Source organism: Ctenopharyngodon idella, chromosome 18, assembly GCF_019924925.1.
Source record: "Ctenopharyngodon idella isolate HZGC_01 chromosome 18, HZGC01, whole genome shotgun sequence".
Taxonomy (NCBI): domain Eukaryota; kingdom Metazoa; phylum Chordata; class Actinopteri; order Cypriniformes; family Xenocyprididae; genus Ctenopharyngodon; species Ctenopharyngodon idella.
The window spans coordinates 3243598-3259659 of NC_067237.1; the positions used below are offsets into that span (position 1 = coordinate 3243598).

The 16062-nt window shown below is 36.8% G+C and overlaps 1 protein-coding gene across 1 annotated transcript in view; it reads left to right on the forward strand.

The window, feature by feature from the left end:
- Positions 1-450: 450 nt before the first annotated feature.
- Positions 451-16062, forward strand: part of gramd1bb (GRAM domain containing 1Bb) — a 141841-nt gene continuing 126229 nt past the window's right edge. The window contains 1 exon segment of the mRNA XM_051870447.1: positions 451-709. The gene's annotated coding sequence lies outside the window, so the exon portion shown is untranslated.

The following is a 16062-nucleotide window of genomic DNA, read 5'->3' on the forward strand; positions in this document are numbered from 1 at the left end:
CACAGACAGTGTCTGTTCATAGCAACTGATTAGTTGCTAAAAGGACATTGTTTATATGCAGTGTGTCCACTACATGTACATGGAGAGATGTTTACCTCTCTCAAAAAATACATCATTTTGAAAAAAAAAAAGAGAAAAGAACGAAAGGCTGATGATTATATTCTTATTTTGAAAAACAAATGAAAATTTTTGTTTTCCATTAAGATTAACAATTAATGCATCAGGGGGTTAATATGGAAAACCAGTAGTACGCACATGCTCACACTCACTCATTTCTCCATAAACAAACATACATGTGAGAAGTTGTCAATTCAGTGATCTAATGAGGGCGGGAAAGAGGGTTAGAGAGAGAGAGAGAGAGAGAGAGAGAGAGCACAGGAGGAGAGCAAGACAGAGAGCGCTACGATGAGCTGAAGGCAGAGCTGGAGTAAGACTGTGAAGAAAGACGGCAGGAGGGGAAAGAAGGTGGAGAGAGAGAGAGAGAGAGAGAGAGAGAGAGAGAGAGAGGTGTACTGTAGCTCCATTAGCTCCCTTCCTCAGACAAATCCTACAGGAGCAGTCAGTCTGCCGAAAGTGGGAGAGAGAGAGAGAGCACGGGAACGTCAGAGTTGGAAGACAGAGTTGGTCCCGGTTTTGCACCCTGTGCTCGGAGCAGATGGCATGGCAAAGTGAAGCGCTCTCGTAGTGTGTTGTCTTCAGCTGCTGTAAGGTAACGGAGCATCACGAGTCAATGTGTGGATGAAGCTTTTGTCTTGCTTTGTGTGTTTTCGCCACTCTGCCTCTTATTTTGCACTGTTTTTCTTGCTGCATGCTGTGTGTGGATGTTTTGTGTGTATGTGTGTGTGTACACATGCATACATAACAGTGAGAAACAGCCGTCTGACAGTAAAGGCTCCCTTATTAAATAACCATTAAATCTTCGATTACTTCTGCAGGCTGTGTAATGCATAATAAAGATTTAGATTCAGTTGTATTTGAAGGTTGGGAAAGTGTATGTTTAGTTTTTTCAGTATTTTAGTCACTTTTTTTGTCTTCACTAGTTCATTCCAATGTTCTTGCAGCATGACAAATGAATCTTTTAAAGTTCAGTTATTCCACATAATTTGAGCTCATTAAAGCTGCATGCATAGTAATAAAACCCCTTTATGACTGTACGTAAGTGCTGTTTAAAGTAGATTTTAGATGGAGTACAGCATGTTACACAGCACAACTTGTCAACTTCCCATTAGCATTTCAGTTTCAAAAGCTGTTTGATTTTATTTGTCTCAACTTGATTGGCTTTGTGTGGCGTAATAGTGGAGAACCAATGAAATGCATTTAACCAGAAGTGTAAACAGTAACTGGCAAAATAGTGCAAAAGATCAGTGTGGTGCACAAGATATTGTATGTCATCAATATGTGGATCTACATCCTTTACACACCAATATTTGCCTAGAATAGACCTCAAAATAACAAATTAGATTGTTGCGATGGACACGTAAATTACTGTTTTATTTCCATGTCTTTGAGCATCCTACAGTCAACTATTTTACAGCTGAGCCAGATTCTTGATATTTTTGTGTCATTTTGTGTTCTGTTTTTAATTGACTGAAAGTTTTAATTCATTCACTCTTAAAACTGAAGATTCTTGGGTGGTTCTCCCTCTTCTTATCAAGACCCCCAAATCACATACTAACAAAATGTGCTATTCTATGCCATTTTGTAGTATAAATAGTATATAAATACTGTATAAATGGAGTATATATATAGTAAATATAGTGTGTTTGCACTGACATTTTCAAAAAACAAAAACTGCAGTAAGTTCAAATATCCAGATGATGCACTTAATTAACATAAAATATGCTGTGGAGTACTTTTCCGTTGTTTTTCAATATAAACATGCTAGATGGACGTCTTTAACCGTTGCACTTGCATCTCGGGTCTTTTTGCTCTCGTGCATGACGTCTGAATATGCAGCACTCAGACCTTGCCTTTTTTCCCGCTCAACTGACCTGCATCTCGCGTTTTTAACAGCAAAAACTTGTTCTGTGTGAATGGCCTCTTAGACACTTCATGTGCTCAACTGTCGCATCTTTCCTTACGTAATGGAGGGGGAGGGACTATCAGATGATAATGTGAATGTCAAAATGACTTTACAACAATTATACACTAGATGTTGGAGTACATAGTGCATTTATAAGTGCATAGTATAATGCATCATTTGGGACACAACTAATTTTTTAACGAAGTGTCTATTTACACTAAGTGCAAATAGCGTCCCTTTTTGGCAAATGCTATTTACACTAGCTCCGCCCACCAATGTCTGGTTGGGCCACTCAAGTTTTAAAAAAGAAGCATGGAATTCAATGTCTTCAGTGGCGCAGCAATAGCGAATAAGGCTTGCAGACCTGGCTTTTAACGCGATCGTTGGGGTTTGAATCCGCCTTTTACCGAGCTTGCATTTAATTTCAATAAAAATTAAAATAATGTTCTAAAAGTGGAAATAAACTGCAAACGAGTGTTTATTGGGTAGGGTTAGGGGAAGGTGTAGGGAGGGTTTTTATTCTCCCAATAAGGCAGCATCCATTTAATCATTTTAATAACCATAATCATTTACACTCTATGATATTATTGCATCCTTTACAAAAATACTGAGGTGCAAATAGTATCTGCCAATATGAAGTATAGCATCTTTACTCTTATTGCAAAGAACTGATACTTACATGGAGTAAATAGAATCTATCGCTATTTTCACTTAGTGTAAATAGCTGCTGCCAATTATTTATTTATTTGCTGTATAGAGCTCTTAAATTTAAACAGTTCCTTTAATTTTTTGGCAAACAAAGTGCTGCACAACAGAGGTTTACAGTTGAAATTAAAGCATGGATGAAAATTTGTGATACTGTGGGATTTTCATTAAAAATATTGTATTATTTTATAGTTTTTGTTACATTGTTTTAAGTACAATAGTAATATATTTCTGTCATAATTTCTTCAAGCTAATCCAAACTTTTATTTTCTATTTAGTCAAGAGCTTTAAGTTTCTGTGTGTATCTACTGATAGTTTTATCAAATGAAATGGTGAAATGCTGGTGAAGTCACTCTCAGAGCAGCTCTGCAGATGAAGTTCATGTGTTCATGTCCTCATATAGCGAGACAGCAGACATTAAAAACATCATGAGCATCACACGTGCTTCAGTATGTTTATAGTAGATGAAACTGAGCCGCTCATTCACACAGAGACATGTCGAAATGCAGACTTCAGATTTGAATACCTGTCTATTTGCTCTTTAATATTGAGAGGCACTAGTCCATATCACAATCTGATTAAAGTGTACAGCCCTATTTTTTGTTTATTAATTTATTCATTCCTGGATCTGAGGTAGTTTACTTGTATCGTTAAGAATCGGCTGGATCTAAGGTGGTTTGCTTGTATTGTTAAAGGTTAGAAAGGAAAGAAATGTTGATGAAAATGCATCATGAAGTATGTGTAAGACATTTGTAGTATTGAATGCATCTATCTAACTCTATCTCTTCTCCTCATGCGTAATGAGAAGAGCTGTAATGAGCACTGAGAGGGGTAATAGATGGAGGACGTGAGAGATGCAGAGAGGAAAATCCATTAGGGTTAAGTCTCCTGCTGCGAGGACAGTCTAAGAGTCATCGTCCTTCGCTTTTCAACCCCAGAGCAATCATAACTCAACTGTGTCGAACGCCGCTTCTATGTAAATAAACTCTCTGGAAAGTGGCCTGGGCTCAGGGCACAGCGAAATTGCTTCAGAGCAGCACCAATAAAATGAATAAATTAATGACTTATTGTAGTGTGAAATAAGGTCAGCAGAAATGCCTTCAGAAACAAAAACCTATAAACCAATTCAACAGACGAGGAAAGAAGTATTAAATGCAGGTTGTTCCTCATGGGAGGAATAGGTTTTGATTCTGAGACGCATTACAATTTCCGTTCAGTTACATCAGAAACACACACTGGCAGTTTGCCTGAGGAGACGGAAGATGATGAGATATTTTATCCTCAGACTGAACTAAGCACCTCCGATTGTACACCTTTGTGATTCTTTTCTTAGCTCAGGATGTGGAATGTCATGTCAGACATGAGTAATTATTAAGAAATAATCCACCCACTTTTCCACGCCAGCATTATAATCATGGAAAGAATGTGGGGGCATTTCCAAAGCCACACGATACTGACTACACTGCAAAAAAGATTCTTCGGCATTATAAATAAAACAAAGATTATTGGAGTAAATACTATTTCAGTTCTTGTACTTCAAAATTTCACATTTAATTCAGTGTGTTGCTTGCTGTTTCTTTGTAATTGAAATTGAAATTGTGATAACTAGAAAATTCTGAATAAAAATTGTTTTCTATCACAAATTTTTTTCAGTGTAGACAATGGGAAAAAGCTAATTCTATGAAACAGCATTTTCAACCAAAATTTACTGTAAATTTATGCAATGTATTTCAGACTTAAACAGAATATTCAATTAGAGAAAACATCTCAGGTTACGCATGTAACCATAGTTCCCTGAGAAGGGAACGAGACGCTGCGTCGCCATGACGACACTTTGGGGAATCCCTTCTCGGGTGCAAAATAGCTTTGACGCCACCCGGAGCAAACTCCAGACAGGAGGGGGCAACTGACATAGCTTGTAAGTCCCCAACTCTCATGAGGGCGTAATTGCTAGTAGAAACGCCCTCTTAAGAGCGATATATTGTCAGATGCCGTGTCCAACAGCTCGAAGGGTGCCAGGGAAACCCTTCCAGAACTGCCGTCAGGTCCCAGATTGGAATCCTGACTTGAGCCGTAGGCCTCATCCTCAGGGTTCCACGGAGGAAACGAGTTACAAGATGAAGTCTCCTCAGAGATGCACCATATATAAGGTGCGTGAAAGGCAGATATGGCTGCCACATACACCTTTAGTGTGGATGGTGAAAGACTAGCAGAAAAGCGTTCTTGGAGGAACTCCAGCACTGAAGCCACCGGACAGTTGACTGGTTCAAATAGACACCTCCTACACCATGTAGTAAATACTCTGCATTTCAGAGCATAAAGTTTCCTCGTGGAGGGAGCTCTAGAATTGAGTATGGTCTCTACTACCTCAGCAGAGAGACCTGCATATAGGAACTGATCCCCCTCAGGGGCCAGACGCACAGTTTCCACATCTCTGGCCGAGGGTGAAATATCAAGCCCCAGGCCTGTGTTAGGAGGTCCCTCCTGACAGAAATCTCCCAAGGGAGGCCGTCCAGAAGGGCTACCAGGTCCGAAAACCAAATGCTTTCCCCAAAGTGTCGTCATGGCGACGCAGCGTGAGTTCCCTCGAAAGGAAAAATTATAAATTGATAGAAAAAATGGATTGGATCATGAAAAGTGATCTCTGTTTGACATTATTGTAGGAGTTCAAAAATAAGAGGGCTTGCTGACATCATCCATAAAGGATAATCATTTCAGAAGCAAAACAAGTTGTTGCAAAATGAGGCAAAAAATTAGGTTAGCCTACACTTTATTTCGATAGTCCACTTTAGACATTCTACTAACTGTAAGTAACTTTGAAACTACATGTAAACTCTCATTGATTTGCAAGTACATGTCAACTAACTCTCATTAGAGTATTAGTAGACTGTTATTTTAGGGTTAGTAGAATAAGATGACATGTAGTTGCAGAGTTACTCATAGTCAGTAGAATGTCTGTTGTGGAGCATCAAAATAAAGTGTTAGCAGATATTAAGTAGACAGTCTACTAATACTCTGTTCAGTAGTTGACATGTAGTTGCAAAGTTACTTATAGTTAGTAGAATGTTTAATCAAAATAAAGTGTAACCAAAAATGTATTTATTTATTTGTGTTTTTTATTTATGTATGTTTGTTTTTTTTATGGAATATATTGAGTTGTTCACGATGAGATCAGAAACTTGTATTAAGGAAGTCAAATTTGATTTGATGCTGACTTTATCTTGTTTATCAGAGTAACCAATGTTAAAGTGCTACCTCATGTTGTGCTAATTAATTTGAGAAGGTGGTTGTCCCTTAATCAGTAATTTCACATGGGAAAAGTGCTGTTCGCACTTATAAAGACCTGGAGCAGTTGCAAGAAATCCTCCCCCTGGGACCAACCAGCCATTAGCAAGTCTTAAAGGATAAGTTCACCTTCAAATGAAAATTACCCCAAGCTTTACTCACCCTCAAGCCATCCTAGGTGTGTCTGATCTTCTTCTTTCTGATGAACACAATCAGAGTTATATTAATGAATATCCTGACACATCCAAGCGTTATAATGGCAGTGAACGGGACCAACGAGTATGAAGCTGAAGAAAGTGCTTCCATCCATCATAAACATACTCCATACAGCTCTGGGGGTTAACCCTTTGATGCGTACGATCACATTGGTGTGATTAGAACGTTCAGCGCCTCACGTTAAACCAGAGATAGACGCACGCAGTGTTTTCAACCAAATCATGTTTATTTTAGGTTTCAGACATTAAAATACAAATGAGTACTAACAAAACAATATATTTAGAGTTTGTATAATACACAATGATGTCTATAGAAGCAGAAATAACAACCCTTTCCATTATAATTAGACGACACGTTTTATTCATATCAGATACACATTGTGAAAGTAACTTTAAAGTTTACTCTATTCTTCCCCAGTTCACCGACTCAGTTACTTTCATGTATTTCGAGAGAAGTGGATGAATTCACGTGTTGTAAATCCAACACATTGCCTAACATTGCGGCGCCCATCGCGCATATGGCGCAACTAACGCGATCATTATAAAGGTGTTTAGACAGCAAAACACATCCACTTGCACATATTTGACAAACGGAATATCAGATATTTAATGCTATAGCTAACAAATTTGTGAATATTTTGAATCAAAAAGGAAAAATTAAATAAAAGCAGATCATCAGTCATACAGCGCTCTGGTGTGTTGTGTGACAAGCAATGACGCGTCACCATGGAAACAATAAAGTGATACGTTCTAAATAACAGTCGCCTTAAAAAAACTCACGCTGGGTGGTCAGCCAGAATATTTTAAACTTACGCGCAAAAGGGTTAATAAAGGCCTTCTGAAGTGAAGCGATGTGTTTGTGTAAGAAAAATATCCATATTTAACAAGTTATAAAGTAAAATATCTAGCTTCCGCCAGTCCGCCTTCCATATTCAACTTAGAAAGAAACTGTAATGCCTCTTGCAGTTCAAAACGCTTACGCTATGTCCTACACCTTCCATATTCAACTTACGAAAAAAGAGTAATTGACGCAATGTCAGATACGCTTTTTTCCTAAGTTGAATACGGAAGGTGGTCTGGCGGAAGCTAGTTATTTTACTTTATAACTTGTTAAATGTGGATATTTTTCTTACACAATTGCTTGCTTCTCTTCAGAAGGCCTTTATTAACCCCCTGGAGCCATGTGGATTATCTTTATGATGGATGGATGCACTTTATTGAGCTTCATACTCGTTGGTTCCATTCACTGCCATTATAAAGCTTGGATGTGTCAGGATATTTATTAAAACATCTCTGATTGTGTTCATCAGAAAAAAGAAAGTCATATACACCTAGGATGGCTTGAGGGTGAGTAAAGCTTGAGGATATTTTAATTTCAATGTGAACTAATCCTTTAAGTAGCCGTGAAAGTGCGCCCTCTTCCCCAGCGACTTGTCGTGTGCTATTAAATACAAGAACACATTGGTCTGTGATTTGTGTGCACTGATTATTTCATGAGATCAATGAATAGGAAGTGTCCTTCTTTTCGTGCACTAATGCTAGCTATCATCCACCGAGATATACAATGCTGGGATGGTTTCGTTTCACAACAGGAACAGCCGTCAAAGGCCTCATTCATAATTTACAATGATTGAAAATGGTGTCTGTCTGTAGTTTCTAAGCTGCATCCAGTCAGAAATAAGGAAGATGGTGTTAGGATCGCTTCTGTATGTTTCTGACATATTGCTATTGCTAGCACAACAGTGTGTTGCATTATGATAAAACAACAAAAGGGAACTCATCAGTGTTTGAGTACTGCAGGTCTTTCTAAGCACTTCAACTTGAGTGATGATGTTGCTGATTAGTGTTGTTCTGTTTTGTATCAGAACATTCTAAATATAAAATATTAATCTTGTTTTGAGACACTGAGTGTGTTTCCATGCACACTTTTAATCCAGTTAAGCTTAATAAGATCATAAACACTTAAATCAAAACCATATTATCGTATTTTCTTTAAGATAAGTTGCACCGGATAGAAATTGCATTGTTGAGAAATAATAAGCACAGATGAGTTGCATCTGTGTATTTTATCGGTGTAAGTCACATTTTATTATTGCATTCAGAAATAATGTAAAATACAGATAAATAAAATGAAACATTTACAAATATAAACACTATAAACATGTATTTTAGTTCCTCTCACTCCATAACAAATCATTTAATTAATGGTATTCAGAACAAAGCAAACATAAATTATAGTGGCATTCATTATAAACAACATTTATTATAAATGGCAAGCCTAAATTAATTTATTTAAAGCGAAACCGAAACTGAATGTGCTATAAAAAGAAACTTGTATATGTATCATACACACCTCTCTCATTCGGCACGAATACACAAACGTATGCGCTTACACAGATACACACGGAGCCTTTGAAAGCAGGCGTCTATTCCTAATATATCCGCTGATTGACGTCTACTTTCAAACGCTCCTGTTTATCTGTGTAAGCACTCAGTGAAGAGCATCAAAGATGTCTATTTACAACATGTTTTTTAAGCGTTCATCATTGTAGCCAATCACAGACATATCTATTGAGCGCTTGAACACAATAGCCAATCAGAGGTGTTTAAGAATCCGCTCAACAGCGCTCAAAATGCGAGGGGGAAATGCTGGTATCGTCACATTTTTTACATTTCAGTACCGACTTGGTACCGAAGTAGGTACTTTTGACAGCCCTACATTACAACAACAGCATATCTTGTGTCTGTGAAACATAGCAAAACCAATGTTAATCTCGTATGGAGCATAAACAACGCAACCTTTTCTAATATTAACGCGGGTCCTAAACCTCTTACCTGATCGTAACCCTTTATTTTCCAGTGATATTCCTCTGACCTTTTCTCTTTTGTAATGTCTCTCAGCCATCTCTCTTTCTACAGTCTTTCTTAAAATCTCCCTCTTGCTCACTCTCTCTACATGAGTGGACACGCCCCTTACTGCTGATTGGCTACAAGTGTGTTGTGGTGCTCAGTCCGATCCACTTTTCGCTTACTGCACTTTTAATTGCATTACATAGGTTGCTTTGGAATATAAGTCACAGCATGTTTAAAAAAAAACACCTAGGCTATATTTTGGAAAATACAGTATACTATTCAGTCTGCATGTTTTGTTTACATTCTCATGTCAGTAGTGAATAAATAGTGCAATGTAAACAGGATTTTTTTTATTAATGACCTTATGTTTTGTTGTACATGGAAACATATCTTCTCTTATAGAAAGCAACTGGACACTGGGACAAATCTGCCTGAAACGCACAGGTCTATTGTGAAATGGCATTCGTAACCGCTTTAGTTGTGTAATTTGTTGTATTTCTGGGTGAAACGGAATTCAATGGGAAAGAATAGGGTGAAACTGGGAGTTGAGTGGATCATGAAAAATTTTAGTGTTTGAAGGGGAGAGGTTCAAAAGGGAAATGCCACTTCATAAGCTTTTTGATAAAAGTTTAATAGAAGCAGTTTTTTTTTTGTCAGTGCATCAGTGAATTTTGTACAATAAGACCAGGGATGTGCATTTAGAAAGGAAAACGTTTTACTGTTATGTGGACTTAAGGTGGAAATACTGTCTGAAATAAATCTGTTCTTGATGTTTATCTCTCTTTGTAATGTCACTGGCATCTGGGGAGATTCTGCAACCGTTTATTGTTCAATGGACGTGAATCTGGTGTGTGATAGTTCTCTGTTCCCTCCAGTTTTCTCTCTTCCTCTGCTATTTTCCTTCCCCCAGCAACATCTCTTCATCTCTTTCATGTTCTTTGTCAGCCATCTCCTCGCCCACCTTTTTGCTTTCTCTCTCTCTCTCTCTCTCTCTCTCTCTCTCTCTCTCTCTCTCTCTCTCTAACTAGATAGTCTCAGGTGTATAATGAGGTCTGCTTCACGCCCCTGTTACCATATGGCAGATTGAAAAACATAAACTGTGCCATTCATTCCTTGTATTGGTGCAGATTGTTCACTTAACAGGGCAAAGAGAGTGTGACGTTGGTTTATTGATTTTTTTTCTGCATCTATAGGTTGTGAGTCTGAATGACATAACAAAGACAGACAGAGGTTACAGAGGTCAAATCATGGCGCTCTAGTGCATGATTGCCAACACTTTACCTTTATTTAGTGACAGAGGAAGTCATACAGCACAGTTTTTGCAGTAATTGAGTTCTTCTTAGAAAATGGTACTTAAATCTGGTGTGTTCTCCAATCTCAGTGTAATGTGCAAAGACAACTATGATAAAGACATATAGTTGCCAGGCAGTATATAATATTTTAAGGGAAATTCTATTTTTTTAAAAGGTGCCAAGTTATTAAATGGTGAAATGTAAAGGAAATTCTTCCAAATCAAACATCAATTATGTAAAGGTTTATATATAATATATATATATATATATATATATATATATATATATATATATATAACTAGTTGTACAGTATGTGAATATGAGATAAGCGATATTATCATGCACAATACTACTCAGCACGCATCACTCAGCATTGGCTACTTATTGTGTGTTTTTAAGGAATCATTAGTTAAACACGCATACAAATGCAATAGTATGTGGTTTATCTGTTTGACTGCGTCATGTTGTTTTTGGCCAAACCGACCAGGCTTTGGGCATGGAAGTGGACGCATTGGCACAACACATTTGTCCTCTGCCAGTCCTTGAACATGCTAAATGGAATTTGAACATTTTTGGGGAACTGACAATGATAGAAAGAACACCTTCTGGGACAGAGATAGATGGTGTGCCTGTTACTTATCTCCTTTCTTGCCTTTGTCCTTATTTCTTCTCCTCACCTTTCTGGTGAAATGACTAATATATATATATATATATATATATATATATAAGTTTCAAGATTTCCCCTTTCATTACTTAGGAGGAAAATGTGACCCCTGAGTACTGACTGTCTTAAATAATTCAGAATAGAAATTTGTATTTCAATGATTCAGAATAGACCAGGGTAAAGTTGTGTAATCACTGAAAATAATTAAATGTAATGGCTTACATCAAGTTGTGCTTCAGTAGCTGCTTTTATCCAAACTGACTTTAAGCCTTTCTTTTGATGAAAAGGGGGGAAATGGCCTTTATTTGGCCTTTGAACCAAAACCCTTCAAATACACAATACTTGCCTCTTGACCAGCAGGCCATTATTGACATTATTATCTGATTCAAGCATCTATCCACTGACCCACAAAATCCTAGGATTGACAATGTCTCATGTGAGGATGCACTGATGGATTTTGAGCACCCACAACTCAATGTGCAAGTATTTGTACAGAACAAGATGTGCTCTTAAAATTGTTAAATAATGTTTTTGCAAAAGAAAAAAAAAAAAGAAAATCTGCATTTTTTTGGTACCCTATGCCACTGGAGTGACCATTCCCTGTTAGCATTCGGAGTACAGCTAGTGTGAGACATATTTATACGAAGGGAATGCCATCATCGCCATCAGCCAAGGGAGCTGTAATTGATTCTGTATTCAGTTTATTACTTCTTATTAAATAATATCCCTCATGGCCTTCTGTAGCACAGTGACCTGCATAATAAACAGCTGACGTCAAGATAATAAAGAAAGCACACACAAAGATCAGAGATCACAGACATTTTTTTGGATGATGATTATTATTATTATTATTGTTAAATCTTTAAATTATTAAATTAAATTAAATCATTAAGGTTCACTCAGTGTTGATGTGGCAGTCATCTTGGACTTAATGCAAAATTTTTCGGTCACATATGCCATTGTAGAAATGTGCTATTTTCTGTAAGGCGTGATTAATAATGCCCAGTAACTGGAAGATAAATGAAGTAGTATTCAGCTAGTGGCGGACCCTCTCCATGTAAAATAAAACAACTTTTAGGCTTAGACTACTAATATTAGTGGAGTCTTCATGCACTGAAAATGCTTAACAAATGTTTTCATTTGACTGAACTATCCATTATTACACTGAAAAAAAAAAAGAAAGAAAAAAAAAGGTAACCTAGAACCTTAATTAACAAGTTCAAAAATCAAAATTATTACTTAATATCACTGAATTAACCTAAATACATTCATTTATACCAACAAAACTTAAAAACAGGTAGAAATAGCCTTTTAAAAATTGCAGGTTACCACTATTTACAGTGTAGTTTTCTTAGGAAGATTTATTGTTGATTTATGGTTGCATGGCTTTTCGGCAAGAGTAAAACTGTCATGTGAGGTGCTGTGTGAAGTTGACTGAGGCTATATACATAGTCTTAATCAGAAGAGAGGGGGTACAGAATGATCATAGTCTCAAATGATAATGTGCCGCATGTAGCATGAATGCAGCTGATTATGAAGACTACTGCTGAGTTTGATGTACTATGAAAAAATACTGTATAAGTGTTCAAATAACTCAAAACTTCCTCTCAAGTCCAAAATGGCTGGCTCTAGATATGGCTCTTTCCAAACATTTGCAACTTTTTGAATGATTATGGAAATGGGAAAGAGTTTATTGTTAGGAAAAAGAGAAAAAAGGCAGTTAAAAGGCCTGTTTACGTCTAAGGGTCAGGGAGAGAGCAGAACATGGTAATTTGAAGAAATGTATGTATTTATTTATTGTTTTAAAAAATAAATGATATGAACCCTTTATGTTTTGCTTTTAACTGAGAAATACATCTACAGTAAGTACTAGGAATTCATGCTATATCTGTACCATATTGGTTATCGTCTAATATTAGGATTTTTTCAAGTTATTGTATTGGTTATTAATGTATATTGCATGTTCATTTCTTTGCTTTATAGAATTCTTTTCTTTAATATATGTTCATTATATGTAGGGGTGCACCAATGTATCGGCCAATAACCGGTATCGGCCAATAAAAGCAATTATTAGCACTATTGGGCATCAGCCGATTGTTTAAAAACAGCCAATAATCAGGGCCGATTATATCCTGTGAATAAAAAGTGTATGGAAAAATGTGTCAGACTAAAATACTGCAATTCATACTGTGCGTGAAGAAAATGTCTCTTGTATTGAATTTAGGGCTTTCAAAGTTAAAGAGACAATAATGCATTAACTGCTAAATAATAGCAACGTTAAAGCAGGCTCTATTTGAACCTATGAATCACTCGTTGTTCAAGCCAGGGTTGCCAGGTCTGCAGTTTTTACCTACACCAAACATTATTTGTAGCGCTCCTCCCATCCAGTAATCGCAAAGAGCTTTGTGCTTTGCTACTTCTGATAAGAAACAAAGTCTAAGCTTTCAAATTCTCTTAAATGTGACAGATCGCTGTAGCTCCTCAGTTCAAGCAGCAGTGCAAGTCGTCTCTTCAACTTTATTACAAGTTATAGCACAAAAAAACATGCATGAACATCAAAAGGTATGTTGAAAGATACAGCACAACTTACAGAAACGATATCATTCTGAATAAGAGAAATTTAGAAGTTTAGTATCTGTGCATCTCTAATTATATGTTGTGATGCCTAAATTCACTTGTAGTATTTAAAATTATCAGTTTTATTTTTTAATGTTTTATTTTTAGTTTATTTAGACTAAATACAGTAGAATGTTAATAATTTTTTATCAACCAGAGTGAGTCCGATTTTTTATATCAGTACATATATAATATATAGATATTAGCTATTTCACGGTGTACATGATCTACTGGTTTGTGGAAAATGGGGAACATATTTGTTAGGCTTTGCTGTGATCAGAGGAGAGATTAGTATTAAGGGAGGCATGCTGTGCAATCCTGTTTAGTTATTAAATGTCAACATGTTTTCTTTCTAATAGATTATTGGCCAGAATGTGAATTTCTGCTTTAAAGTTTTTTTGGGGAGTTTTTTTTCCCCTCTTCCTCTGTACCAACTCACTCACAAATCTACTCACAACTTAATCTACTGCTGTGTATTTATCAGATCATTGGATTTTATTGAGATCTGTACTGTAAAATCCATTAATGTTTCTTTTGAAAATAGCTTTCTTGGAAATGCTTCAGCACCAAATACCACTGTCCCTCATGTCCTGCTGGAATAGAAGAGAATAGTTCAGCAGTAGTTCAACCATCTGTAAGTTTTCATTATAGCAATCATAGAGCCACCTAAATGTGATGCTACGCCTGACTGAATGAGTTAAATGCCTTTCCTTTACAGTAATGGGATAATTAAGTGTTTTTTAAATGTAGAAATCTTGTCAAGAGAAGATATCCATGTCCGCTCAAGGGAAATTTATTCACACTACATGTTTGGCAGCATTTTTACTTTCTGAATCTTTGTCTGTCTGCAATTGGATTCATGTGTGCATTCTAGAGTGAACATCAGTTGCTTTAGCAACAGCTAAGTGGGATCTGTTCCACAACAATTAACTAGATATCAGATAATTAAATATTTCCAAAACACAACTTGTGACTCACAGTACGTGACCAAAAGTACTTGGACGCCTCTTTATAATTAACAGACTTAGGGCTCTATGACTTAAGAGATGCAGAAAACGTGGACTGAATCACAGAATCCACAGAATTTGGCAAAATTTGGATGAATAAATCAAAAGCACGGCTGTACACTTGTGTGCAATTGTGATATGGACTAGTGTATGTGAAGAAAAAAAAAAAAAAAGACTGCTATCTAAATCTGCTATACATTTTATGTGATAAAACTATCATCAGATACTGACAGAAACTCAAATACAGTATCTTCACTACATCCCGCTAGAATAAAAGTTTGGTTTAACTTGAAGAAATTATGACAGAAATATATTATAGACAACATGGAATATGGAAAAACGTAAAACGTATTTCATAGGTCCCTACAGATTTGACTATTCCAGTAATTCTAGTTTGTAAATGCTCAACAAGGCCATGTGGATGTAGTGGCCATATATTAGACCATAAAGCACAATGTCCAATGTATTTGCACTCCTATTTAAAGGGGTGGTTGATTATGATTTCACTTTTTTAATTTTAGTTAGTGTGTAATGTTGCTGTTTGAGCATAAACAACATCTGCAATGTTACAGTGCTCAAAGTTCAATGCAAAGGGAGATATTTTCTTTTACAGAAATCGCTTTTTAAGGAATTGGGCTGCTTTAGAGAAGAGGAAGAGTTGTTGTAGTAGAGTGTTGTTGTCATGCCGTCATTTTACACCGGACTGCTTCACAAACGAGGGTCAATTCAACACTGGATTTGCACAAAAGATTAACATGACATCACATGCTAGTCGATGAGTTGAATCAACTCCACAGCAACCACATAAATTTATCCACTAACCATTCAGAAACATCCAGTTTCATTCTAAAAGTTGTAACTTCTTCCTGAGTCTCTCCATCAGTGTCCGACTCCGGTTTGAACAATGTAAGGCTGAACACCGTTACTGACAATCCTCATTTTGGCTGCGTGAGATTCTCCAGCTTTGTTGTTGTTGAGCAACTGAAGTGCGAGCTGTTAAAGCTCCGCCCTCTTCTGAAAAGCGGGCCGGGAGCAGCAGCTCATTTGCATTTAAAGGGACACACACAAATATGGCGTGTTTTTGCTCACACCCAAATAGGGGCAAATTTGACAATCTATAATAAATGATCTGTGGGGTATTTTGAGCTGAAACTTCACAGACACATTCTGGGGACACCAGAGACTTATATTACATCTTGTGAAAGGGGCATTATAGGACCCCTTTAACTGAACAGCACTAGGGCCTATAGAAGGAATGTCTTTTTTTTTTCTTTTGTACTGCTTGATTGGTTTGAACATTTAAGCCTGATTCAACATGAGCATCTTCAGGAGAGATCTGAGAGCTTAATATAGTGTAGGGTCTAATTTGATTTTCCAAGACAAGGTCATGAGTACCTATTCC